Raw genomic sequence first — 27,866 nt, forward strand, 5'->3', positions numbered from 1 at the left:
TTAGTTAACATATAACATAGTACTGGTTTCGGGAGTAGAATTTAGTGATTCATCACTTACATATAACACCCAGTGCTCATCCCACCAAGTGCCCATCACCCATTTAGTCCATCCCCCCCACCCAGCACCCCTCCAGGAACATGCAGTTTGTTCTCTGTCTTTCAGAGTCTCTTATGGTTTGTCGCCCTCTCTGTTTTTATCTTACTTTTGTTTCCTTTCCCCTAGGTTCATCTGTTTTGCTTCTGAAATTCCACATATGAGTGAAATCATATGGTACTTGTCTTTCTTGGACTGACTCATTTCACTTCGCGTAATTCACTCTAGTTCCATCCACGTAGTTGCAAATGGCAAGATTTCATTCTTTTTGATTGCCGAGTAATACTCCATTGTATATATATACCACATCTGCTTTATCCATTCACCAGTTGATGGACATTTGGGCTCTTTCCATAATTTAGCTATTGTCGATAGCACTGCTATAAGCATTGTGGACGTGCTCCTTCGAATCAGCATTTCTGTATCCTTTGGATAAATACCTAGTAGTGCAATGGCTGAGTTGTAGGGTAGTTCTATTTTTATTTTTTTGAGGAAACTCCATAGTGTTTTCCAGAGTGGCCGCACCAGTTTGCATTCCTACTAGCAGTGCAAAAGGGTCCCCCTTTCTCCACATCCTCGCCAACATCTGTTGTTTCCTGAGTTGTTCGTTTTAGCCGTTCTGACAGGAGTGAGGTCATATCTGATATTCGAAACCAATCCACGCACGCCATTTCTCTGATGATGGTTAGTAAGTAGTCCAGGGATGGGGCATGGGGCCCAAGTTGGGCCAATCAGATGGAAGGGAAGGACTTGATCCCATTGGTGGACGCCCATTGTTTCTCTCTCCCGTTTAACCAGAAGAAGGAAACCTAACGCTCCAGTATTGGCCGCAGTTGCAAAACGAAGCTGATGCTATCAACAGCAGTGGAGAGAGATGGAAATAATCTGGGGCCCCAATGACATTGTTAAATCCTTGAATCAGCCAGCCTCAAAGCGCATCTTACTTCTAAACTTCCTGTCATTTGAGACAATAAATCTCCTTATTTTTTTAAAAAACCAGCTTAAGTCAGGATTTCTGCTACTTGCAGCGAAAGCATCTTCATGGACACAATTGTTTTCCTGTATTTACACCATATTAGAAATCTTCAAACAGGCGGCCAGTGCTCGCCTTGTGCTCAGTTAAACATACGGTCTAACGGCAGCATGAATGTGTGTGTCCGGGAAGCAGGACTCAGGGTCACCGTGGCACTTCTGCCCCTACAGTTTGGGATCACCAAGAGACACGCATGTTTGTTTACACGCTGGTTTGGCCAGTTGAACTTGTTTTTGTTATTCTGTGAACCAATGAAAGATGCGTGAGGAAAAGAATAATTGTATAAAAGCCACACTGAATGCTTTTACTAAACAGTAGAAGGAAAGTAGCTTTACTACTGGCAAGGGTGAGACAAGTATACAATAATTGGGAAATTTTGTTTAATCTAGAAGATTCTGAACTCAGATGGTTTCCTGACTATCTTTGAGTCATCTCTCTACTTTTTAAAGCAGTTGAGACCAGGGGGCCCCTGGGTGGCTCAATCGGTTAAGCGCTGGACTTCAGCTCATGTCATGATCTCTGGGTTTGGCTTGTCAGTTTGACCCCTGCATTGGGCTCTGTGCTGTCAGCGCAGAGCCTGTTTTGGATCCTCTGTCCCCCTCTCTCTACCCCTCCCCTGCTGTCTTTCTCTTTTTCAAAAATAAATAAAGATTAAAAGGGAAAAAAAAGATGCTGGGATGCCTGGGTGGCTCAGACGGTTAAGCCTCTGACTTTGGCTCAGGCCATGATCCCGTGGTTCATGAGTTGGAGCCCTGTGTTGGGCTCTGGGCTGACAGTGTGGACCCTGGAGCCTGCTTCGAATTCTGTGTCTCCCTCTGTCTCTGCCCCTCCCCTGTTCACGCTCTCATTCTCTCTCTCAAATAAATAAATAAATATAAATAGATATTTTAAAAAGTGGTTTGTTTGGTTTTTTTTCTAAAAAAGAGCTGTTAGGACCAGAAACTTTTAGTTTTTTAAAGGTCTGTACAGGGGCACCTGAGTGGCTTAGTCAGTTCAGCTCACGTCATGCTCTCACAGTTCATAGGTTTGAGCCTCGCATCAGGCTCTGTGGTGACAGCTCGGAACCTGGATTCGGTTCTGTGTCTCCCTCTCTCTCTCTGCCCCTCCCCTGCTCAGGCTCTGTCTTTCTCTCTCTCAAAAATGAATAAACATTAAAAAAAAATTTTTTTAACTCTGTACAAAACTTCAGTCAGCTGTCACACACTTGAAGAAGGGGCTTTGTCCTTTCAAAATATTGTTACATGAAGGTATATTTAGATGTTTTACTTCAATAAAATAGTCACGTTGTTTTTTCATTTTTACTGTCTCCCTGCTTTTACTGAATATCTACTATAACTGATTACCTGACTAGTTGCCGGTCTGGGATCTTCCGAGGACACGTGTCCACGGCTCCCCCGCAGCCTCGTCTCCCATAGGGCCACCTGCTGCCCTCTCACGCTCTCCCCCTCTACCTCATCTGCACCCGTTGTTTAAAATTACAAGACAAGGGTACGTTTCATTTCCATAGGAAGTCAGGAAGGAGCCATGTACCCTAAAATGTTACCTGCTATTTCTGCACGAAGAGATTATAGATTTTTTTCCTTCTGTGTGTGAATAATAATGATGTGAACTAGTATTGATTTGGTAATAAGAAAGCAAAACTAAAAGATTCCTCCCCCCCCCCCCCCCCCCCAGGACAAGGAATGCCTTGCCTTTTGATGAGAATTTACTCTTTATGGAGAACTTTTAGATCCATCATATCAGGGGCACTTCATACCGACCTACTGGAGAAACCACTCACTCCCACGTACAGCCAAGGAAACCAAGATGGAGAGGAGGGAGCTGTCTGGGCCCGGATGCCAGTGCTCGTAAGTCGACCCTGTTTAGACGCCTAGGTCCACGATGCCTGCTTCAACTGGTTTTTGCAGTCTTCTACATTACTAAAGGTTTCGTGAAAATAGACTGATCGCGGCGAAATATGCTTCTGGTGCCAGAATCGAGAGTTACATTCATATTGCCAAAACGTAGCAATCTATATAAATATAGTTCTAAATGTTGGAAGCCCAAGTCCCAAAAGGAGACTGGAGGAGAAGGAAGGCCTATCCAGCACAGGTGGCAGCTCCACACAAGGTCAATGTCACATGGGAGATGGTAGTAACCTTTCTCGTCCAACGCCCGCTGAAGTCTTCAAGATAAACTCCATTGGTGTGCACCAGACAACTGAGGCCCGTTGCTTAACCCCTTTGGGCTTTGGCTTTGTGTTCTATAAACTGGGAGCGCTAATACCGAAACACCTAAATCCTCTTATTAGGATTCAAATGGTAACATACGTAAAGCCCTTAAAACAGCCGCTGGTGGAGTCTGTCGTCATCATCATCTTCACTATCACCATCATCACCATCATCACCATTATCATCAATATCACCACCATTACCAGTACCACTGACACAAGTGCCACACTACAAGTGGTACCCTTACCGGTACTGTTAGAAGGAATCGCGGTACTACTGTTCTCATAAAAACTGAAAGACTTCACTGGTGCCGCCTGGTTGATGGCCATTAGAGCCAGAATATGATCAGTCAGAACAGCATTCTTCTGTAAGGATTTGTCAGAGCTGTTGGGCGTCTTCTCTGCTTCACTCAGATCTCTTCATTCTCTTGCTGAGAATTTGGCCTCTCCCGGTGGACTGGGCAACCTCTCATCACCTCCAGGAACATACCGCCTCCACTTTGGCCCCCCTCAGCCCTCTGAGAATGGGAAAACGAGTTCTCTGTGGAGGGATGACCGAGAAGCGTTTCCTCGGTTCTTTTCCATCTTGGTAGTTCGTTTTGACTTCCCATGGCTCTAGAGGTTCCAGGAGGCTGCCCACGTATGCAGAGCCACAGAGAGACTGGCAGGGGTGGGGGGAGATGAGGTTCATTCACCACTGGCCTGAACAGCCGGAGCGTGGGCCCTGAGGCTCAGCAGCCCCATGACCTGGTGTCCGTCCCGCCTGACCACGGTCCTTCCACCCAACCGGCCAAATCCACCGCATGATGACGTGACTACGGTCGGCAAAGTGTTTCCCATAGTATGTTATTTGTGCCACAACCTCGCAAGGAGTTATAACTGCTCTGCCTTACAGTTGAAGCGACCAAATAGTCTTTGAAAGCTGACGCTGAAGAAAACCTTAGAAGTTAACCAAACCCAATCCCTTCCTTTTTCAGATGAGGATGTTGGCCTGAAAGGTCAAGTGGCTTTGTGGCAGTGATGACAACGAGGGTGGCTTGACCAGATATGGCACTAAGCCTTTTATATCTATCATCTCGTTTTGTGTTCCCAACAATCCTACAAGGTAGGACACATCAGATGGCTAGGAGTCACAGGCAGGTTTACCTGATGCGAGTGCAGTGCTGGCTCCCTGCCTCCGCAGGGCTACCCAAGGGGTGTCCCTCTACTCCTGAAGCCAGGGCCATCCAGACAGGGTCCCTGCACCACGGGGAGAGAAATGGACAAAGGCTGCCTCCAGGTGGGCGGGGCCCAGACCTTGGTAAAGCAGGTGAGACACAAGGAAGCTTGGCTAAGGATGAGACTGGACCTGGATAGCAGCAGAGGTGGCAAAGCCATCACGCAACCTCCTACTCTGACCCCCCAGGATCCCTTTAGCAGCCACACAGCAGGAGCAGGGTTGAGCTGTGGTAAAGCCCAAGGAACAGGCCAGAGGTTTGTGCAGGATTTTCTTTTTTGGACATAAACCTCTCAGACTCTAGTAAACTATGAACAGGTAGGACAAAGGTCCAAAGGAGAAGTCCGCTGAATGAATATGAATTTTCACCAAGAGTAAGTCACTCGTTCCCAACCCGGGATGACTGTGCGCCCCCTCCAAGGGACATTCAGCAATATCTTGGGACATTTTTATTGTCACATCAGTGGGACCAGGGGTGCTACTGACAAAGAGTGGAGAGAGGCCAAAGGTGCTACTAAGCTTTCTACAATACAGAGGGCAGCCCCCCTCCACAAAGAATTATCTGGCTCCCACTATCCATAGCGTCAAAGCTGAGAAACCCCAGAGGTAAATGGGGCAGGCCTAGATGTAAACATGACGTCAATAACACCGAGCACCTCAGATTCAGAGAAATAGTGAAGTCGGGCAAAGGGTACTGGGTGAAGGTTGCAAGAGCTGACTTCAAGCCTTGACTTGGTACAACTGGTTTGGAGCTTGAGGAAAGTCGTTCACCATCTCTGGGTCTCTTTTTCTTCCTTAGAACGAGAGCAGCCATGTGATGAGGCCAGATCCTTCCTGGGGTTGGCCTGGTGGCACACAGGAAACACCAGCAGAACGTTGTTAAGTTGTAATCACTCAAGCATGTCAGAGGTTTGTGCACCATGGTTTGTTCTAGAAGAGGATTGGTACTTTCTGCCTCCACTTACAAAGGTAATCCATTGTCATTACAGAAATCTAAGAAAATCTACAATAACACAAAGGGAAAAGAAAGAGGTATATTATGATCCCACCCCTTTCAAAGGAGTTCTGTTCTAGAACTCTCCAGATACTGAACTCCACAACTTTGAAAATGAAAAGGAAGAGGAGAGGGTGGGGTCACTGCACTCCCCTTTGGTTGGTTTTTTTGTTTTTTTTTTTCTTTTTCACTTCCCTGTAGTGCAGCAAAGCTTTACAGACGTTGAGTCATAGGTAGAGTTCAAATCATTTTAACTCTGGCTATTTGACTTTGCAGCGGTGTCTTAACTTCTTTTTTTTAATTTCTCTGTTAAATTGTGGTAAAACACATGTCATGCAAAATTTACTCTTTACCATTTTGAAGTATGCAGTTTAGTTATGTTAAGTATTATGTTAAGTATATTCACCCTGCTGTACAACCAATCTCCAGAACATTTTCAGCTTGCAAAAATTAAAACTCTATCTCTGCTAAATGACACCTCCCTGTTTATACCTCCCCACCTGTGGCCCCTGGCAACCACCATCTACTTTCTGTTTTATGAACTGGGCTATTCTAGACTCCTCGGAGACATGGAATCATACAACATGCGTCCTTTCGTGACTGGTTTAGTTCGCTTAGCTTAAGGTCTCCGAGGTTCGTCCAATGCTGTAGAAAGTGTTAGAATTCCTTTCCTTTTGAATAATATTCTAGTGTATGTACGTGTCATGTCTCATTTACCAATTCATCTGTTGATGGTCACTTAGGGCACTTTTATCTTTTGGCTATTGTGAACAAGGCTGCAGTGAACATGGGCGTACAGGTATCTCTTAGGGGCACCTGCCTTGTATCTCAGTGTCTTAACAATTTCTCTACTGTGCATCTCAAAGCTTTGGAAAGTTCCTCTTTCCGAGTAGAGGGTTATGAATTTCTACTTTGGGAGCCTAAATCCAGCCCTGATGGGCCAGAGAGACGTATCTCCAAGGTGCCCTAGTTCCTTCCAGCACTTGACTGACTCCTAGGAGACTTGGGTCTGTAATTCCCCAACTCTACTTTCATAGGCCTGTGACCTCCCTACTCACTGGGACATTAACACAACAATAGTATCTTCCATGTGGAAGCATGTGACAGTTTACAAACCGTGTTTATCTGGACTGCCCCTCTCTGATTTTCACGGTCATACAAGGTGGGCACATGGGGATCAGTGCGTCTATTCCACACGAAGAAGGAGGAGCTCAGAAACACAGCCAGGTTGGAGAAGAGCCAAAACCTAATCATGTGATCTGTCTCCTGCTTCTGTGACCCTTACACTCCACCACGTCTAGAAGTGATAGGGTGATGAGCTGGGGGTCATATTGGGGAACTCCCCAGTCAAATAGATAGAGGGGATCGGAATGTCTCAGTCTTTTTAGTCACTCATGGTAAAACATACAGGCACAGAGACAAATACTCGTGTGTGCATTTGCATGCATGAGAAGAGAAAGAAGCACGCATTTAAAAGGTGGGGAAAAAAGATAAATAATGCCTGATCAATTACAGACCAGGACCATCAAGTAAATCCTGGAGTTAATTAAATTCGTAGGTGTCCCTACTTAAAAGGATCTCTTACAGATTTATAACCTAGACTTTGTCAACAAGCTTAAACTATTAGCAAAAGAGAAATAGTTTTCTGTTACAAATGATGCATTGGCCTGTTGGGAAAAAATTCGCCACCTGAATACAGCTTGCAGCATAGCCATGAAGAAGAGTTGGCTCTGGACCTCTGGACAGAACGTAAATTATGGTAGCTCTGAAGATGGGACCTCTTAGAATCCCTCTGGAATTACAGGCTGCAAAAGGGATTTGGCCGCATCACTGCCGTGCCTGTTGCTGTTTGTTTCTGTTCTTCCGCTTCATTCACTGCAACTAGCCACTCACACGTAAATAAATAGCAACTTAATCAAAGCCTTTGTGCTAGTTTATTAAAATACTTGCATAATACTCCACTCTCTCTTCAGATCCTTCTCCCACAGCTTTTACGCTGAAGCAGTGACTTGTCTGTGTTTTCACATAAGCCCAGAAGCATCACTTCCCTTCTTGAATTGCTCCTGTACAACGGCAAGACTAACACCCTTTCAAAACGGTGACATCTGCAGATTCCTTGATCTTCAGACAAAACGCTGTCCAAATTTCAGGAGTTTTCCCTGAGCATGACTCAGGGTTTTTCTATCTTATCTCAATCTCCAGTTGATTAGAGAACTTTTCCGGTCTTACAGCATGATTTGTGAGGGGTCCCTGTTGAGACGAAGTTGAATGTTCCAGATTAAGTATATTGTTCTGCATGAGAAATCACCAGGGCCTGCAGAATGGCTGTGAAATTAGCCTCGGATGTCTGACAGCAACGTCTGCCTCAAGGCCAGAGAAAGTCTAGACCGGTTGCCCCACGGGGCTATTTGGTAGTGTTTGGGGACATTTGGGGTTGTGGCAACTGGGGGAAAGAGGTGCCACTACATCTAGCTGGTCGAGGCCAGGGATGTTGCTAACCATCCTACAACACACGACGGGACAGCCCCTCAACAAAGACAAATCCGATCGACACATGTTTGCGGGGACTGCAAGAACCAAGTACCACAGCATGAGCACCTTGAACAACAAAAATGTGTTGTCTCGCAGTTCTGGAGTCTGCGTCAGTTCCTCTTAAGGGTGTGAGGGAAGCATCTGTTCCAGGCCTCTCTCCAGGGCTCGCAGATGTCCGTCTTCCTGTGTCTCTTCACGTTGTCTTCCCCGTGTGCATCTCTGTGTTTAAATTTCCCCTTTTTTGTAAGCCGGCAGTCATATCAGATTGGTTGGCCCTAATGACCTAATTTTAGCTTGATAACCTCTGTAAAGTCCCTATCTCTAAATAAGGTTGCCTTCTGAGGTACTAAGGGTTAGAAGAACTTCGACATATGACTTGGGGGGAGGGGACGCAAGTCAACCCATAACGCAGCCTAACATGTCAACAACACTGAGTTTGAGACACTCTTGTGTAAATGGTTACTTACCTTCCCTGCCTTCTTTTTCTCCTCTCTGTCCTTAATTTGGCTGAATCTTTGGAATAACATACCTAGAAAAAAGATAAGAATTCTCATTTATCATCAGGATATAATCACCAGGCATTTAGGGATGGATACGTAGAAACATCACAATGGTTAGGTAAAAACTCCACTTCCGTGCCCCATCTAGCACCAAATAGACCCCTTTATTTTGCCACCTATTTTCCTTTTTTCTCTGGGTTCTTCCCCTTCGACTGGCTTTTGTTTTGAGGCCACTGGTCAGATGCCCATGGAATGCAGCCATCCGTGTCCTATATAAAAAGAATGCTAGTAGAGGAAGCCTTCTGAAACAGTTTCAAGTTATGGGTAACTGAAATGCCTTTGCAGTACAGAGTAATGTTAAAATATGAGCCTCCAGTGAATCAGATGGGGGCTCGCATCCCACTGGGTCATTGTTGCTGTGTAACCTTTGGAAAGCTAATTAACCTCTCTAAATCTCCAACAGTTTCCTTCCTGGTAAAAGGGGGAGATAATAAGAATATCTGCACCACAGATAGAGCTGCAGTAGCGATTAAAGGAAATAATGCATCCAGTGAGATTAGCTTAATGCCCGGCACAGAGAATGTAGCCACTGAACATTAGCTGCAGAGGTCTGGTCCTTTCCTGCCAGTAAATGTCTCCTTCCATGGTACCCGGGCCACCACCAGTATTATTGGTATTATTATTTTTAATACATTGGTATTATTATTTTTAAAAGAAATGAAAATGTCTCTGTGAATTCATTCCTTCACGCCGTGATGCCCGTGGCGCACTTTCTGTGCGCGGGGCACTGGGCATGCAAATGTGGGTAAGATCCATGCAATCTAGCAAAGGAGGGAAACAAGTAAATAATAACGGCTGTGCATGAAGTGCCATTATAGAACTATACATAACACTTTATGGGAACTTGAAGAAAGATTCATGGAAAAGGCCTTCGGGAAAATACAAAGGCCTTTGCAGAAAATATTTATAGAAACCTGAAGTCATCATGTTGATTCACCCAAATGCAACTCGGGATTTACACCAGCAGCTTTTTTAGAATCTATTATGACAAAATCATGCCCCTTTAACACTACAAGGGTTTTTCAAATATTAAATGAAAAATGTAAAAGAGAAGAGAGAACATTTTTAACATTAACGGTTTGTTTCCGTGAAGAGAGAAATGAGAAAACATCTCATTTGATGATGATGAATTATTTCCAATATTCATGGGTGAACTAAGCAATTAAAAATTTGTAGTGTGTTCATTTCAGCCATAAAAAAATGAAAGATTAATCTGGGAAATCCCACTCATGTTATAAAGACAGTAGGAGTGGAAAATATAGGGACGGCTATTTCTAACAAAGTTGCTTTTAGTAAGAAAATATTTAGAACAAAAGAAATTGCTGAATATAATATTTATGAAAGAGAGCATCTGTTTTATTCACAACTGTTGTTACTGCTTAGGACTGTAGCACAAAGTAGATTCAGAAGAAGCTATTAAGTTGGTTGCTTATCAGTCAAAAGATAATAAATAATAAGATGAGTGGGAAAAAGTCAGCTTTCAAGATGTCTACATTAAAAAAGAGTTTGGAATGTCATGTTGGAAATACCACGCACAGAGAATTTCCTTCTGACCTTTGGAGGCTCACTTCAGATCATTAAATAATTAGTTTAGACTGACGTATGTTGAGGGCCCACTGCTGCTGAGTCGGGGGAGGCACCCGTGAGAGAAAGGCTGCCCTGCTTTTATTTGTTTGTTTGTTTTTAAAGTTTATTTATTTAAAGAGAGAGAGAGTGCGCGTTCAGGCAGAGGGAGAGGGAGAGAGAAAGAATCCCAAGCAGGTTCCACACCATCAGTGCAGAGCTCTAGGAGGGACTCGATCTCACACACTGTGAGATCATGACCTGAGCTGAAATCAAGAGTCAGATGCTTAACTGACTGAGCCACCCGGGCGCCCATATTTGTTTATAGAAAGTATAGTTGCGGCGGCTCAGTGGGTTAAGCGTCTGATTTATGCTCAGGTCATGATCTCGCAGTCCGCGAGTTCAAGCCCCGCATCCGGCTCTGTGCTGACGGCTCAGAGCCTGGAGCCTGCTTTTCAGATCTGTGTCTCCCTCTCTCTCTGCCCCTCCCTTGCTCACGCTCTGTCTCTCTCTCTCTCTGTCTCTCAAAAATAAATAGACATTAAAAAAAAAGTATAGTTGAAAAGGGTTGCCCTGCTTTAGTGAGGAGGAGTTGGACAGGGACATGGAATCCAGCTGCGAGGAGTTAGGAATTGACTCCTGGAGAACTAACACATTATTAAAATAAAAAGTCTTTCCCCCATCTATCCATTCATTCAATAATCACTCTTTAAGCACTTACAATATGCTAGGCACAAGGTTTGGGACCAGAAAGGAAATGTTGGATGAGATATTGCCATAGCCCAAGAGCTTCAAGGTCTGGTTGAAGGACACAGACATGTAAATAACAAGAGTAATCAAGTGTTAGAGATGTGATAGAAGCATGTGATGGTCCGGGTACCATGGAGGGAGACATTTACTGGTAGGAGAGGACCAGACCTTGGAAGTGGAAAAGCCCCCAGTCAACTCAGGCACCCGGAGAAAGACCCAGGAAGTGAGAAGAGAGAATTCAGAGCAGTTCTGCCTCCCCTACTGGTCCCCCCCCCCCACCCACTGCCTAGAAACCCCACTCACCAAGGGAAACAGGGTGGGTTACTCAAATTACTGGAAGCTTAGTCTGCCAAAAAATAATTTGTAAAATCATCAGTTCATCAAATGTACCTTTCTACAAAACAAAAACAAAAACAAAACTTGCTTCTCTTAATTATTTATAAACCGTCATAGTAAATTAATTTGTCTCCAATGGAACAGTTTTAGTAGTTTAGGAGGATTTCTGTAGTTTTTATTGACAAGGTTTCATTCTGTCATCATAGAGGCATTTAAAGAAGGCTTCAAGTGTTTTTGAACTGTATTTCAAATTCAGAAATCATCCCATAACCGAAATATCAGTGCTTGCTTCCTGCAAGAATTTTTCAGTTTGTACCGATTTCTTTCATGCCATTTTGGTTTTGCAAACATTTCAGCAGTTTTGTGATGATTCTGCCAATTTCTCAAGTATGTTGTCAACCCAACTTCTCCAACAATTTAATAATTCAAGTCTACTGTGTGATGTGATTGTTCCTGTAGCTTGCAGTTTATTTCTCACCTTACCAATCTCTCCAGCATTTTAGGATTTTATATTTTGTGTTTACAGTCAGTGAATATCAAAGTTGAGGCACTGGTCATAGAAATCATTATGATACAATCTTCTGGGCTGCCTCACTTCCTTTCTGCTGCCTTGGTTTGTTTTGTCTCAATTGATTCTTCTTAGAAATTTAAAATGCCGTCATTTTTTTGTAGGGTAGTTTGGACTACCGCTCATTTTTTTGCTCTCAAATTTAAATTTTAAGTTTAAATTTAAATACAACTGTATCTGCAGTTTCTTCCCGAAAATCCCCAGCTAAAACTTTATCCCTTTATCTTAAGCCTTTACAGTTTTAATCTAATTTGACTTAATGTAACATAATTACGTTTTAATTGCTGGAAGTTCAAAATTAACATTCACGTGCTATTTGAGGAATTGACAAAGAATACTAAGCATTGAAGAATAGAAAAATGACATTCAAATCATTAAAAAAGACAATCTTTTGGGGCATGTGGGTGGCTCAGTGGGTTGGGCATTCAACTCCTGATCTTGGCTCAGGTCATGATTTCACAGTTCATGAGATCGAGCCCCTGTGTTGGGCTCTGTACTGACAGCACAGAGCCTGCTTGGGTCTCTTTCTCGGTCTCTGCCCCTCTTCGGCTTATGCTCATGTTCTCTCTCTCTCTCTCAAAATAAATAAATAAACTTAAAAAAAATAAAAAAGACAATCTTTTGAATATCAATAAAATTTAAAAGTTAGTTAAATTGGTCATTGGGAAATTGAAACGCAGTGAATTGTTCTTAAGCCAATTTAGCGTAAAATGTCTTGGGGACTCCATTCTGTTCTTAATCCATAGTCAGCTTTTTCTCTCACTCTTCTACTAATGATTAAAGAGGGGGTGGGTAGGCAGAATAACAGAAGATAATCCCAAATATGTCCACATCCTAATCCCTAGAAGCTGTGAATCTTGCCTTCCTTGGCAAATAGGGCTTCACAGATGTGATTAAATTCCGAACCCTGAGATAGGGAGATTCTCCTGGATTATCTGAATGGGCCCGATGTCATCACAATATCCTTATAAGGGGGAGGCAGGAGGGGGGAGTCAAAGGAAAAGTCAATGAGATGAGGAAGCAGAGATTGGAGCCATGCACTTTGAAGATGAAGGAAGGAGCCACAGGCCAAGGAATCCAGGGGGCCACCACAAACTGGACGGGCAAGGAAACAGATTCTCCCCTCGGCGCCTCCAGATTCTCCCCTCATGCCTTGACTTTGGCCCAGTGAAACCAGCTTAGGACTTCTGACCTCCAGAACTATAAGAGGACAAATTTATGTTGTTGTAAGTCACGGAATTTGCTGTAATTTGTTACAGCAGCAATGGGAAAGTAACACAGGGTGCTGTTGACTCCCCCTCTCATTAGTTCTTCATCCTGTTCCCACACGGGGTTTTACAGCCAGGCATTTGGCCCACCAGGGCCATCTCTAGGGAGAAGACCAGCAGCGCCCTGGCTGGACCTTTGTGAGACCATTTTCCCCCAACCGCTTTCCTGGCCCCTGTATATCTGCCCGGAACCAAGGTGCAGAGCCATTGATGTTGTTTTCGTGTTGTCCTAAGAAGTCACCGAAACACATTATGAAATTATCTCCATTAATCTGACCCAAAGGACACACTGTGCCCTAGGCTTCCCATTCTATTTTCCATCTCCAGCCATGCCTAGCTACATTTTCCCGTAAATCTGACCAGCCAGTATGTGGCCCAGCTATAAGAGCTAAATGATTCAGATACAATATGGGCAGCATTACAAAAAGCTCCCGATTTGCATGCACACCCCTATAAAGCTTAGCTCTACAGATTTCCCCATTTTTCCTGAAATAGCTCTTTATCTTCCCAGCAGCCCCATTAGGCAGGTGGACAGCGTGTAGCCCCAGCAGATCCACGAGGTTAAATGACACCCCCGAGGCCTGATAGTTAGGGACAGACCAGGGGCTCAGACTCAAGTCTCATGACTAGCTCTGGCTTAGTTAGCATCTGTGACTTCTGGAGGAGGCACCAACGTGCAGGTGGCAATAGGTAAAATTCAGTGGCGCTGCTACCAGAAGAAATACAACCCCACCTGCTGGTTCCAGCTTGAAATGCCTCCGTTAGAACTTGATCCCTTCTCAAAGTGCAAATGGCACGGAGGGGAGCTTTGCAGGGCCCCCGGGCTCACTCCAGTCCCAGAGCCCGCAGATTATTTTAGGACTCAGGTAAATTGCTGCACCTGATCCCCCAGGCTTCGGGGAAAGTCCAGGATTTCCAGTAATAGCCACCATTCGCTCTGCCAGGCTACAGCAGGCTCTTGTTCTGGGAATTCTGGGACCTGGCCACTGCAGTGAACATGAATTGTGTGGGGATCCCTTAAAGTTTGAGGATGTGAGAGGAAAGGTTGTATCTTGAGAGGCTGGAGAATAGCAAAACCCGAGATTCCCCGGCCTCTTCACCTTTCAGAGAAGCTGTGATTTCTAAATTGCAAGAACCCAGAGTTCTGTTTTCTCACAGAGCTAAGAGGGAGTTCCTAAGACTGACTGAGGGAACTGAGAGTCCCTAAGACTGACAAAGCTAGCATTTTCTGTCTGCTGAGTGGGCCGACGACACTGAGACCAAGGGGTTGTCGGCTTCAGAATGTGTGCAGAGGTGATGTGTATGGCCCTCTGGAGGATCCCTTGAAGACAGGGGCTGCTCTAAAAGACGGCAGAGGGGGAAGAGAAGGAAAACCCCACCAGAGAAAGAGTCTATAAAACAAACGATATTAGAGAAAAATCCCAGCATTTTGAAAGAAGGATCCTATAAAGCTCTTGTACTCTTTGTTTAAATTGTGGTAAACTACATATAATAAAATTTACCACCTTAACCATTTAAAAAAAAATTTCTTTAATGTTTATTTATTTTTGAGAGAGAGGCAGAGTGTGAGCAGGGAGGGACAGAGAGAGAGAGGGAGACACAGAATCCGAAGTGGGCTCCGGGCTCTGAGCCTCAGCACAGAACCCGACGTGGGGCTCGAACTCACGAACTGTGCGATCATGACCTGAGAGGAAGGCGGACGCTTAACCGGCTGAGCCTCCCAGGCGCCCCCACCATTTTCAAGCGTACAGCTCAGTGGCATTAAGTATATTCACCTTGGTGTACAATTGTTGTGACTATCCATCTCCGGAACTTTTTAATCATCCCAGGCTGAACTTCTGTTCCCGTTGAACAATAACTCCCCATTCCTCCCACCTTCCAGCCCCTGCCAACCACCATTCCTCTTTCTGTCTCTACGAGTTTGACTGTGGTAGGAAGCTCACGTTAGTGGAATCATACAGTATTTGTCCTTTGGTGTGTGGCTCATTTAGCTTAACATGATATCTTCAAGGTTCGACCCCGTTGTAGCACGTGTCAGAATTTCCTTCCTTTTTAGGGCTGAGGTACATACCACATTTTGCTCATCCATTCATCCATCAATGCGCATTAAGGTTGTTTCCACCTTTTGGCGATTGCGAATAACACTGCTATTTCAAAATTTGGAAAAGTGAAGAAATCTTACTTACGCAGTGACTGTGGAAACTCATGCCGGAAAAATCCCATCGTACAATGCATGTGAAAATACACACCTCTGTGTGTCACGAGTGCCGGAAAGTTTGTACACGAACTCAGTCCTTACTCAACATCAAAAAACAAAAGCTGGGGAGACGCCCTTTAAATGTAATCACTGTGGAAAACCCTTTAGGCAGAACCTGTACCTTATTGGAAATCAGAGAAATCTCAGGACAGAGAATCCATTTAAAAGCATGAATGCGGGAAATGGTCACTTACAAGCCACACCCTCAACACGAGGGACTGGATGGCAGAGCAATAGCTTATTTCTTGAAGAGGATGGCAACGCCGGTAACCATAGGGCAGATCATCACACACACGCAGTAAATGTGAGGAAGCCTTTGATCACGCAGACGGATCTACGTGTGACCCAGGCAACAAAACCACTCCCTAGCACACATTGCAATAGATACCACAAAATCCACAACAAAGAGAAACCTTTAGAAATGCAGCAGTTATGGGAAATCCCTTATTTGGAGATTCAAATTTTATTACCTACCAGAGTATATGGAAGCGATGGTCTGTGTGAGAAAGCAAGGGTTCTTCCATGTGGCTTACATAGTAGTGGATCTTATAATGGAGAAAATGTGCAGGAAAGAAAGAGAAAGAGGGAGAGAGGGAGGGAGGGAGGGAGAAAGAAAGAAGGAAGAAAGAAAGAAAGAAAGAAAGAAAGAAAGAGAGGAAAAGAAAAGGAAAAAAGGAAAAAGAAAGGGAGAAAATGGACCTTTGAACAGGACATAGCGCAAAGCTATTCTCTGCTCTGTAGTGCAAAGGTGCTGTGGGCAGATTCACAGGGGCCAGCATCAGAGATAACGGACACTGGAGCCCCAAAGGAGAGAGAAGGATGGGCAAAGGGGACGCGGGGGCCCCCTCCTCCCACATTTGAGGGTCTGACAGAGAGGTAGCTGTGGATCAGTTAAGATCAGACCAGAGCTGAGCCGGTGACGGGTCCCTCTGCTGGGGTCTTTGCTGATGTGCGGCTCCTCCTTTGGGCTGTCCTTACACACCCACACCCCGGCGGACGGTGCTCCCCAGCAACAGTGAAGGAGGTCAGCCGCTGTTCTAGGCAGACTGAGGACTGAAACCACAGAAGGCTGAAGGGCTGTGGGTTTCCCCAGGTCTAAGAGGACCCCTGTACAATGCCTGTCACCTTGACTGAAAGAAGGATGCCTATTCCAGCAAAAGTATACCATTTTTCTTTCCTCCTCACTCTCATCTATGTGCAGGGAGGTCCTGGGTACATCGTGGTGATCCAGGACGTGAATTTGGCCTTCCGTTCCTCCTCCTTCCCTGCCTGCCATGATTGCCCTTCTATTTCCCATCCAGCCTCTCCCACCTTCTGAGGGTGTGGTCCTCTAATAAAGCTAGTCTGATGAACAAGTCAGGGCTCCCTGGCAACCATACATCCGTGTCCTCAACAAATGGCTAAAACTGCCAGCTCCCGGCTGGGTTAGAAGGCAAGGAGGGTCCAGAGGCATGAGTCAGAACTCCTGGCCCCACCACATGGAAGAGGCCTGACTTAGACAAGTTCTTTCTGAACCTCAGTTGCCTGATCTGTGAAATGGGCATCGGTTAAACCGTGCCCCCTTTCTAGGGTGGTTCTGAGAACCAGGGAAGACAGGGGACACCATTCTTTAGCTCAGTGAGGGCCACATAAGGAAGGCCCTTCATAAGCAGCAATGAACCAGACAGGTGTGTACAAATGCAAAGCTTCACAATATATTCACAACAGGAGGATTCACAACACTGATCAAGTGTAAGGCATCTACCAATATTGTTCTCAAGTAGAAATTTTAGTCATAGAGCAAGTGGGAGACATATTTTAGGGTATGTGACTCCTAGAGCTCATTAGACCTCTCATTCTGTGGAGCATCACTTGGTCCCCATCTGTGAGTAAACTTATCTTATATCCACCTATCCTATGTCTTTGGGTCCCCACAGAGTCTCAAAGGTTAAAAACATGCATGCATTGGGGCGCCTGGGTGACTTAGTCGGTTGAGCGTCCGACTTCAGCTCAGGTCATGATCTCGTGGTTCGTGGGTTTGAGCCCCACGTCGGGGTCTGTGCTGACAGCTCAGCCTGGAGCCCGCTTCAGATTCTGTGTCTCTCTCTCTCTCTCTGCCCCTTCTCTGCTCATGCTCTCTGTCTCTCGATAATAAATTAGTGTTAAAAAAATGTTAAAAAAGAAAACAAAACATGCATGTGTATTCTCTGAAAGGAAGGTACTGTCCATGACTTCATTTTTACGAATCAACTTGCTTGGGCCCTCATCAACTTGTCAATCTCTGATTTTGCTAGCACAATATAGAATTTCTTTTTTTAATGTGATCTTATTTCTCAGTCTGTCCTGAGGAAATGTGAAAATACTAGTTATACAAGAGAAAGAGAAATAACCATCAGGGCAGAGATGACAAAGAGCCCAGGGACTCAAGTCAGGGCTTCGCGTGGAGACTCAAAGAGGAGGGAGGCAGGTGGTAGTCAGAGAAGCAGCAGACTGGCGGCTGGCCAAGGTGCAGACTCCCAGGGAGTCTGTCAATCCCCCCATTGTGCCATTTCCTCAGCATTTCTGTGTCTTCTTAAGGCAAGGATGCATATTTCATCTCATCTTTTATTTTCTTTATGGTTTAATTATGAGAAGAAGAGAAATCCAGGCATGAAGAAGGGTTCTGTTTTCCCCCCAAGTGCTACATCCGTTAGAGGTTGCATGTAAGTGAATTAATCCCCAAAAATATCTGAGGGGGAAGGCACATATTGTTCTTGGGTTTAGTCACCAGAGATTGCCAGGGCCTCATTCCAGCGTCCTATCCCTGGTTGAAAAATAAGTACTCAACCAGCAATGGATGCCAACACTTAAACAATGAAGAGGAAGTCTAATCTGAAAGGATTCTTTTTCTATTCCCAAATACCACTGCTTACACAATGTAGGAGTCTACTTATGATTCCTTAAGTTACACACACACACACACACACACACACACACGCACATGTACACATTGACCCAGGAAATATTTACCTTACTACAGTTGAACTGGTAAGTATTGGAATAAATATATAAATAAGCAATTTAGTCCTTTTGGCAAGGAGAAAATTTATCCAATAAATATATTTTGTTAAACTATTTGGTTTACACCATAGTAGAACTGTCTTGGAACACAGGGAGGAACAACTTTTAAGAAAATTCTGGGAACAACTCGTGCATATGAATCACCATAATAAAAACATGGTTAATATAATATAAAAATATTAGTATGGACGCCAGTATGAGTTGGTATGTGTACTAAGGCTTTCTTCCTCCTTCTAGTCAAAAAAAGTTTTCCAATAGCCAGACCTACCACCCTCCTCCCTCCCCTCCCACCCTCCCCCTTTCTCAAGAAAATTTCCTCTTCCTCATTTGTTTGGACTTGTGTGATACCAAACATAGGAAGGGGTGGGGGAGGAGAGGAACTGAAGGGGCAGGAGGTCAAGGGGAGGTTTTGGGCCTGGGGATTGAGTGGATGCACTTTGCAAGGCAAGCACAGTATACGGAGAAGGCTGATGGGAAAGAACAGAAACAGGATTTCATCCTGAGGCACCATGTTGCTGTTCACTCCATTCTTCTGTCTCTCCCCAGGTGATATCAACACTGCCCCCTGACCGCCCATAGAGTTAAAAATCATCCTCATTCTGATGATCCCTAAATTTGCAACTCAAACTTTGCTCCTCCCGCTCCCACCCAGCTCCAGACCCACTTAGATTTTAAGAAGTATCTCAAAACCTGTCTTAGCCAAAACAAGACAGCTGATTAACATTCCCCCCAGATTTGTGTCTCCCGCAGTCTTCCCCAGCTCAGTAATTAGCAGCAACCCGGTTTTCAAGTGGGACCTAAAGGATCATCCTTGATGTCTCCCCTTTCCTGTCCACACTTGTAATCACTCCTTCAGGGAGTCCTCTCAGGTGTCCCTTCAAATATAATCAAAATGGCACTGGAGGAGTTCGTGGCATCGGAGGAGTAGAATGGGGATAGCGTTGATGCAAATCTGGGTTCTCCTTTCATTGTTTGTTTCTGCCCGAGGCCACCGTCTGCCTGATCCCAGGTCTACCAGCCTTTAGACCAGACTGTCTGCCCTTTCTTCTCCTCTACCTCCCTCACTATCAGGTCCAGAACTTTGTCTTTACAAATAAATTGTTGAGCAAGAGTCCAGGTACAAAAGAATGCATACTGTATGCCTGTATTCCTGTAGCAATTCTCAAGCAGGCAAACTACCATCATGGTAGTGATCCATGATGGGGGGCGGGGGGGACAGAGGGGGATGGTGACTGGAAGGAATTTCCAGGGGGCTTTCAGTGAGCTGGTCTTTTTGTTTCTTGGTCCAGACACTGTAACACGAATGTGTTCACTTCAGGAAAATTCTTTGCATTTGTGTTCCTCTCTGAACGAGCAGAGATATACTTCAATAAAAAGTTTACTTCAACAAAAATGTTATCGAGACATTTGGAGAAGATTAAACAATTACTTCTGAACCAAAGATGTTCGTCAAATGTCAAAGCGTCTGCTTACTGAAGATATATGACTTCATCCTTGGTGCCCAAAGAGATTCCAAAAATGCATCCTCGTTCGCCAACAAATGAACCTTTCCTCCCATAATACAAAATCACTCATGTTCTTAATTCGACTAAAAGAAAAAAAAATAGGAATCAATCACTGCTAAACTTCAGAGACTTATTAGAACATCTGAAATGTGAGCAATGTAACAAAAACTTGGGTAGGGACCGTCTGGGGTAGGTAACGTGACGCATGTAACAGAAGCCAGTGCTCTGCTGAGCCTGTCAAAATTATCCTGAGACTCCCACTGAATCAGACTGTCCTCTTTCTTTAAAGACCCTAGCAGAGCAACTGTGTCTTACCATATGTCTACCTTCCTTTTTTTTTTTTTTTTTCCTGATTGTCTAAAATGGGAAGGATGGAACCCAGAGGAACTCTGGCCAGATGTTCACTGCCCTGCTTGCAGACAGCTCCTGCTGACATCCCTAGGCTCGTCTGCCAAAGGTGGGAACCTGTCTGGGTTGCCAGTGACAACAATGGAACCCCTGCTGGTGCCATTTGAAAAGGCCAGGACAACACCCCCCATAAATAGCCCCCCACCAGCCTGCCTCAGGTACTGAGATCCCACCATCAGTACTTCCTGGCCTCTGCAGCCCCTCTCCACTCCACCCTCTGCCAGCACTCACTAGATCTTTCACTCCGGGCTCAGAAGGGCCCGGCTATCAGTTCTCAGGACATATTGTGACCTGAGGCAGTGCCAAGTTACCCAACTTGTAACCTAAGCTATTCTCAAAGCATCTGCAAGGCAGAGGAGAAAAAAATGGGGAGTTTTATGTTTGATTCATTCACTCAGCAAGTACTTAAGGAGTACTACTTCACCAGGCACTGTTCTCGGCTCTAGAAGCACAGCAGTGAGTTTATACCATTAAATTTTAGTGACAGACAACAAACAAAACAGATAAACACATTATATAGTATATTAGAAAGTGATGAAGTGAGGGGCGCCTGGGTGGCTCAGTCGGTGAAGCGTCCGACTTCGGCTCAGGTCACGATCTCGCGGTCCGTGGGGTCGAGCCCCGCGTCGGGCTCTGTGCTGACAGCTCGGAGCCTGGAGCCTGTTTCGGATTCTGTGTCTCCCTCTCTCTCCGTCCCTCCCCCACTCACACTCTGTGTCTCTCTCTGTTTCAAAAATAAACATTAAAACAATTTTTTTTTTAAAAAGAAAGTGATGAAATGTAATGAAGAGGATGAAGAAAACAGAGTAGGAAGAAGCCAGAAACTGGAGAATGGTCACAAACAATGCTGATTTTTTTCTTAAAAAGTACTGATGTGGTCATCATAAGGAAAATCAGAATTTCGTCAGACCTCCACACACTTATGATCAGGTTCAGTATTGTTGTATTTTGAATTCCATGTAGGGGTGGAAAAAGTGAGCATTTGGAGTCCCTAACCTGTCCCTGACCTGAAGCAGGGGTATTAAATGTGCTCACTAGCCTCAGTCTGAGCTCAGTGTGGTCACCGCTGTCCGCCTAGGCCCTTGCGTCCCAGTTCTGATCATTGGCGTTCACCTGATGGTGGACAGACCACAGCCCTCCACTACGGCCCTGTGACTCGTGTGGATCTTCAAACGCCCTGACTCTGAACACCTGTTCTGCTGGTCTTTCTGAGTCCCGTCCTCCCCCGATGCTCCAATGCTTATGGCCTGTTTTCTCCCTCTTCTTCAGCTAGTCTGGTTTTGGAAACCTGGGGGCAGGGTTGTGCCCTTGTCCTTGACGGTAGCCATCCCCAAAGTCTAAAAACTCCTCTGGAGTCCAGTCCAGAATGAGGCACCTTGAGGTTGCACAGCCCAGTCCCTCAGCCTGCCTGACTATCCTTTCACGGACATCCACTGATCGCTGCCCATGTTAGGACAAACCGTCTGTTCCGCGGTCCTTCAGGTATGGGAGCAGAGTTTGTCACACCCTGAGAGACTAACTGCTCCTTGAAGCACTCCTTAGCTGGCCTAGACTCTGGCTTTCTGCCACCTTCACACCTGTGAGAAAATCTAATTTAAGACCCAGACCTCCTCTCCAACAGCTGGCCCTTTCAAGTGCACATGTACACTATCATTCATTTCCTTGAGTCACCCCCTCCCCAGCCAGTGTTTTTTTCACAGCTTTATTTAAGAATAATTGACATTTACTGATTTTTTTAAAAAGTAAATTAAGAGTTGTGCACCCATCACTACATTCCAGCATTAGAATATTCCCAGCACCCTCAAAAAGATCCCTCATTTGCAATCTATCCCCACCCCCATCCCCAGGCAACCACTAACCTACTTTCTGTCTCTATAGATTTGCCTTTTCTGGACGTTTTATGTAGATAGAATCATATCATATGTGGTCATTTGCACCTCGCCTCTGTCCCTTAGCGGACTGTTTCTGAGGTTTATCCATGTCGTGGATGTTTCAGGGGTTCAGTCCTTTTTATGGCACAGATACGCCATGTTTTACTTCTCTGCTCACCTGTCGATGGACATTTGCACTGTCTCAAGATCTGAATAATACAGCTCCATGAACATTCACGACCAGTCTTTGCATGCACACGTTTTCGTTTCTCTTCAGATTTTTTTTGTGTGTGAATATCCTCTTCCAAATATAAATAGAAGTAGTCCATGACGGGTTGGCTTAAATTCCTGCAGCTTAAGAACTGGGGGGGACGTCAGGGAGGAGAAAAGGGTAGATGGGAAAGGAGAGAGAGCAGTGGATTTGTCTCCCTAGGAGGAAAAGAGGGAAGGCAGAGGCAATCACGCTCCCACTCGTATGTTTTGCTCAGTAGTTTGGACGGAAGTAAAATAAAGTGGCCTCTGGGGGGTTGTAGCTCCAGGCAATCATAACATTTCGTGAAAAAGCCAATCCATCGCTGAGATGTCTTCAAATACATGAACCGTCCGCATGTGTTGATTGCAGGCCTGGGTGTCATCCTTGACTTCTCTTTCAAGAGAAGTCCTTGAAAGACTTCTCGTTCTTTCTCCAACAGGTTCAATCTCTCTCAAATGTCCTCCATTCCATGCCTTCACTCTAGTTCAGGCCCTTATCCTTTCTTGTTTTGTTTGTTCTTATCTCCTTGTTTGCTCACTGAATCCTGTCCATACCATTCTCTGCACACTTCTGGAATAGTCTGTCACTCTCCTAACCAAACTGATGGAGATCTCAACACCCCGGCTTGTGTCTCAGCTTCACCTCTCACCAGCAGCCCCCCCCCCTTTCCTTCCCGTAAACCCACACTTTACACTCAGCCTTTCTCAAATACTTTGTCTCCCAAATATCCTGCTTCTCCTTGCAGGCTTTTGAAACTGCCTCTGCCTGACGCTTTTTCCTCCTTGACCTGCCCGGCTACTGCCCTTCCTCAAGTCTCATCCAAGGCACCACTTGTCTCTGGAGGCCCCCTATGGCCCGCACAGAATCGGGGCAGGCACCCAGAAGTCATCTTGCCTCGTTGTAACATCTGTCACCTGGTGCACCAGCCCGTTTATATGTCCTTCCTCCCCTCTAGATCAGAAGTCTCCTGAAGACCAAGGCAATGACCTCTTCACCACGCAGCCATCTTGGGCTCCGGTATGGTACATATTTATTGAAAAATGTCACCAAATGTCAAAAAAAAAAAAAAACAAAAACAAAAACAGAGAGAGAGAGGTGTCCAGAAGAAAGCTCTGGAAGGAAAGCATGGAACCATCCACTCTTTTGTGTCTTTATTAATCCAAAAATGTTATTCGCACACATAGGAAGAATGGCAACGACTTCAAGATGGCAGCTATTGGATCAGCTGTGAGAGTATCTCACATGATGCTGTTCATTGAGCAGCATGTGAGTATCTAGGGCTGGTTCCACCGCTCAAGAGCCGGGGCACTTGGTGCAATTTACTCTGCCTCTCTCCATCTGTCCAAAGAGCTGCTTATCTCACAGGACTATTGGGTGAACCTGGTAGGTGAATGCGGATTGTGGCGTTTTCAAATTACAGGGTAATTTATAAATATAAGCGATTACTATGTACTTCTATTCCTCTGCTTTTTCAAAATAAACCTTTGCTGTCTTAGAAATTGCACTTACAATAATTTTATTACTGAGATGAAATTATAAAACAATTCCTTGCATTAGCCTCGTATTTCGACTCTTCCAAGTACTTTCACGTCCATTATCTCATTTGATCTTCGTAAATGAGATGGGGAAAGTAGCAATTAGCATCTTCATTTTATAATTAGTGAAACTGAGACCCAGAGATGAGGCGACTTACCCGACAGAAGCTATTGTAAGCTTCTGAGAAGGGACCCGGTCTTCCGCTTCCTCATTAGGTTCTGCAGCTGCCATATCAGACTTCTGAGGGTTTCAACTCTGAAATGTTTCCTCTCCCGCAACCCCAAACAACACACACGCCCACACGTACACATGTGCACACACACTCCAACCCCTAGGCAGTTGCTGTCAGCTTCACACAAAATTTCATCCAAGAAAATCCAGGGAGGTTGAGACAGAAACACATCTCAGACTCCCCGGCAGTTGGGCAAAGCACACCACTTGTTTCTATATAAAACGAAACCTCTCATTTCAGGAGCCAGTGGGGGGGGCGGGGGGGGGGGGAATCAACCGAACTTCTGCATGGAGATAATAAAAATATCTCCTGTTATTCCCTCAAGACAGTGTAGATGTGCTACCTGTTAATTTACTGTCGATTTCTTCATTTTTATGTAATCTCCTCTAGTCAAGGTAGATTTAATTCCATTTTCATCTTATGTACTTCCTTTCAAAGCTCGGTGATTTCTTTTCTATTTTTATTCATTCCTTTTGCTTCCTATCAATTTTTATATCGAGTTCCATTTGGCAAGGGGTAGTAATAAAAATATTCCTCATGCTCTAATGTTTAAATTTGCCATCGCACTTTAAGGGGGTTCTCTTTAAGAGAGAACGTCAGCCCTTCACAGGGCGCACCTCCCGGGCTTGCAGGGGGCAGGAGCGCCGCGTCCCGAACGGTTCTGCACTGTGGTCCGAAATTCTCTTCTTCTGGCATTTTCTTTTCTTTCTTTTTTTATTTATTTTTGAGACAGGGAGAGACAGAGCATGAACGGGGGAGGGGCAGAGAGAGAGGGGGACACAGAATCTGAAACAGGCTCCAGGCTCTGAGCTGTCAGCACAGAGCCCCACGCGGGGCTCGAACTCACGGACCGCGAGATCGTGACCTGAGCCGAAGTCGGCCGCTCAACCGACTGAGCCACCCAGGCGCCCCTGGCATTTTCTATTTACTGAGCACCTACCGTGTGCGGGGCACTCTGTGTGCGGGGTAATCCGAGTCAGATGGGAGGTGAAAGAAGACAGCAACAGACTAAAAGCTGTTTGTGATGGCAGCACAGGTGTCATGAAGAAGGCGCCCCCCTGCCGTGCGGAGGAGGTGGCAGACAGCGACAGACACCAGCCGTTGCAAACCGTGTGCTTTTCTGCCCACCTAGATGCAAATGCGGGGTGTGGCACACTGGGACCGTTCTGCAGCGGCTGGCCTGGGACGTAGCAAATACTCTACAGACAAGCGTCTCTGGTGTGCTTGTCCAGGAGCCTGGCCCTGCAGTGGGTCCTGGAGATGTTAAGGGGAGGGGGGTGCTAATACCATTGGAGACCACAGACACGGGTTACAGACTTTCCATCTTCCCAACCTGTCAGTCCACCTCTCGTTCCCCGGGGGTCTGAAGAGAGCAGGGTGGCTCAGAGTAAGGCTCTGGAGCCAGGATGGTCTGGTTCAAATCCCAGCTCTGGGCCATTGGGTGAGTTACTTGACCCCTGTAATTGAGTTCCCTCAGCTGCACAGTAAAGGGGGATCCTTATGAGGACCAACCAAGTGAGTCGCTACAAGCAATGCTTAGAACCGCACCTGGCACAGCGAGTATCTGTTATCACGATGCGTGTTTGGTATCCCGAGGATCCCCAGCTTTGGTTTTTCAAGAAGCAGAACCCACAGGTTCTGTGGCCCCGGTTCACCCTTTCCAGGATGCCCCGGTGGACCTGGTGCGGTGGTTGAAGGCAGCAGGTGTGATGCAGCTGGGACCCAATTTTAGTCGTGCTGACATAACTGCCCCACCCGGCGGCTGCCCCCCACCTCTAACTGCCTTACAACTTCTCCGTCCCCACCCAAGCCCCTTCCTCCCATTGGGAAGTGGCACTTGTCTGAGTAAGTTTCCGGTTCGTGTGGTTACTAAGCACAGAACAGGGTAACTGCCTCATAGAAAACACTCGTGACAGAGTCATGAGGTCAGGGTGGTGGTGACTTTAGAGCAATTGACTCAAAACCCTACAGCTGGCAAGAGCCAGAGGAGAAATTGGACGCCACACCTGTCCTGTTTCCAGTGTCTGCTCTCTCCATGTTTCATCATAGTTCAAGTGTTGTGAGAAGACACACACGTATGTCCCTGCACCCCGGGAATAGACTTAAGATCCGCTGTGATCCTACTGCACCTGTATATGATGCAGGAGTGGTGAGGGGTGTTCAGGGAATCATTGCCCCAGGTACAACTAGGAAAGGGTCACAAAATAACATCGTTTCCTACTTTATCACCCACCCGTATACCACAAACGCTCCTCTCAGGTTTAGTTATCTAGTCACTCTTTCATTCAACAAGCAAGTGTTAGCACCTACTATGTGCCAGGCACTATTTTAGACACTGGGCTGTTTAGCAGTGAACAAAAGAGGGAAACTAATCACAGTTGGGCTTTACATTTTATTAGTGTACAGGTAGAGGAGACGGACGCTAAACAAGTAAACACATAAGCAGGCGAGTTAATTTAAGATTGTGATGTATGCGGGGCGCCTGGGTGGCTCAGTCGGTCTAGCATTCGACGTCGGCTCAGGTCATGATCTCATGGTTCGTGAGTTCAAGCCCCGCGTCGGGCTCTGTGCTGACAGCTCAGAGCCTGGAGCCTGCTTCAGATTCTGTGTCTCCTTCTCTCCCTGCCCCTCCCCCACTCACACTCTTTCTCTCTCTCAAAAATACATAAACATTAAAAAAAAATTTTTAAAGATTATGATGTATGCTGTAAAAAAGATAAAATAGGGCATTGACATAGAGAGAGTCATTCATCACTCAGCAACCAAAGTGAGCTTTTAAAAATGGGTATCGGCTCATTTCACACCCCGGCTGTCAATTGCGTTGTACTTGAAATAAAATCCAAACTCCTTTTCATGTCTTTCAAGGCCCTACATGATCTGGCCTCCCTCCAACCTTTTTCCTACCATTCTGTCCCTCCTTCAGTAATCTCCAGTTGTTCTGGCCTTCTTTCTGTCCTTCAAAAATATAAAGCTCCATTTCTATTCCAGGCTTTGGATTCGTTGCTTCCCCTTTCTGGAACATTCCGCCCCCACCAAGTCCCCTTCCATGTCCCCAGCTCTTTGAACTCATTTTTTATCTTTCAACTAAAGAACACCTCTTCAGAGAGTCCTCCCTGATTACTCTACAACCATATCATGCCAATGATCTTTCCCTTACTGGGTTTTTTTTTTTTTCTTCATATCTGAAAGTACGTGATTTATTTCCTTGTTGTCTCCCTCTCCTATTCATGCATGCAGGTTGTAAACTTCATGAGGGCAGGGACTCTCATTCACAGCTGCATCCCCAGTGCTGAGATCAGTATCTGTCACATAGATACTGTGACAATTGATTGAATTCAATTCAATTGATTTCAATTGATTGAATAAATGAAAGCATTTCTGCACACGACGGCCAGGAGGGAATCCTGACAATCAGAAAATGAGACATGCTTTGAAAGATGGCCCTTCAGACACCACAAAATCTTCTATTTAATAAGCCTACATAACCAAAATATTGGGAAGGAGAGACTATGTGAGAATACAAAACACAAATAGCGTAGTCTTCGGATTCCAAAGGCTCTGAAACTGGTGATAATTTGGAAAGTAACTATTTGGAAAGTACAAGCCCTGTTATAGGGCTTGTAAAGGGACGTTTGCAAAC

General features: G+C 45.4%; 1 long non-coding RNA gene across 2 annotated transcripts in view; it reads right to left on the reverse strand.

Annotated features, from left to right (window-relative positions):
- The window catches only part of LOC122224465, a 56,227-nt gene extending 30,317 nt beyond the window's left edge, over positions 1–25,910 (reverse strand). The window contains exons 1-3 of one of the 2 annotated variants that reach the window (XR_006204809.1): positions 25,167–25,910; positions 8,548–8,609; positions 4,435–5,557 (exon numbers count right to left, since the gene is read on the reverse strand). This is a non-coding gene — a long non-coding RNA (uncharacterized LOC122224465). Of the gene's footprint in view, positions 1–4,434; positions 5,558–8,547; positions 8,610–25,166 lie in introns of those variants that run through there. The other variant, XR_006204810.1, reaches the window with a different exon arrangement.
- Between the last annotated feature and the right edge of the window lie 1,956 nt (positions 25,911–27,866).

Source organism: Panthera leo, chromosome B4 (genome assembly GCF_018350215.1).
Source record: "Panthera leo isolate Ple1 chromosome B4, P.leo_Ple1_pat1.1, whole genome shotgun sequence".
NCBI lineage: Eukaryota > Metazoa > Chordata > Mammalia > Carnivora > Felidae > Panthera > Panthera leo.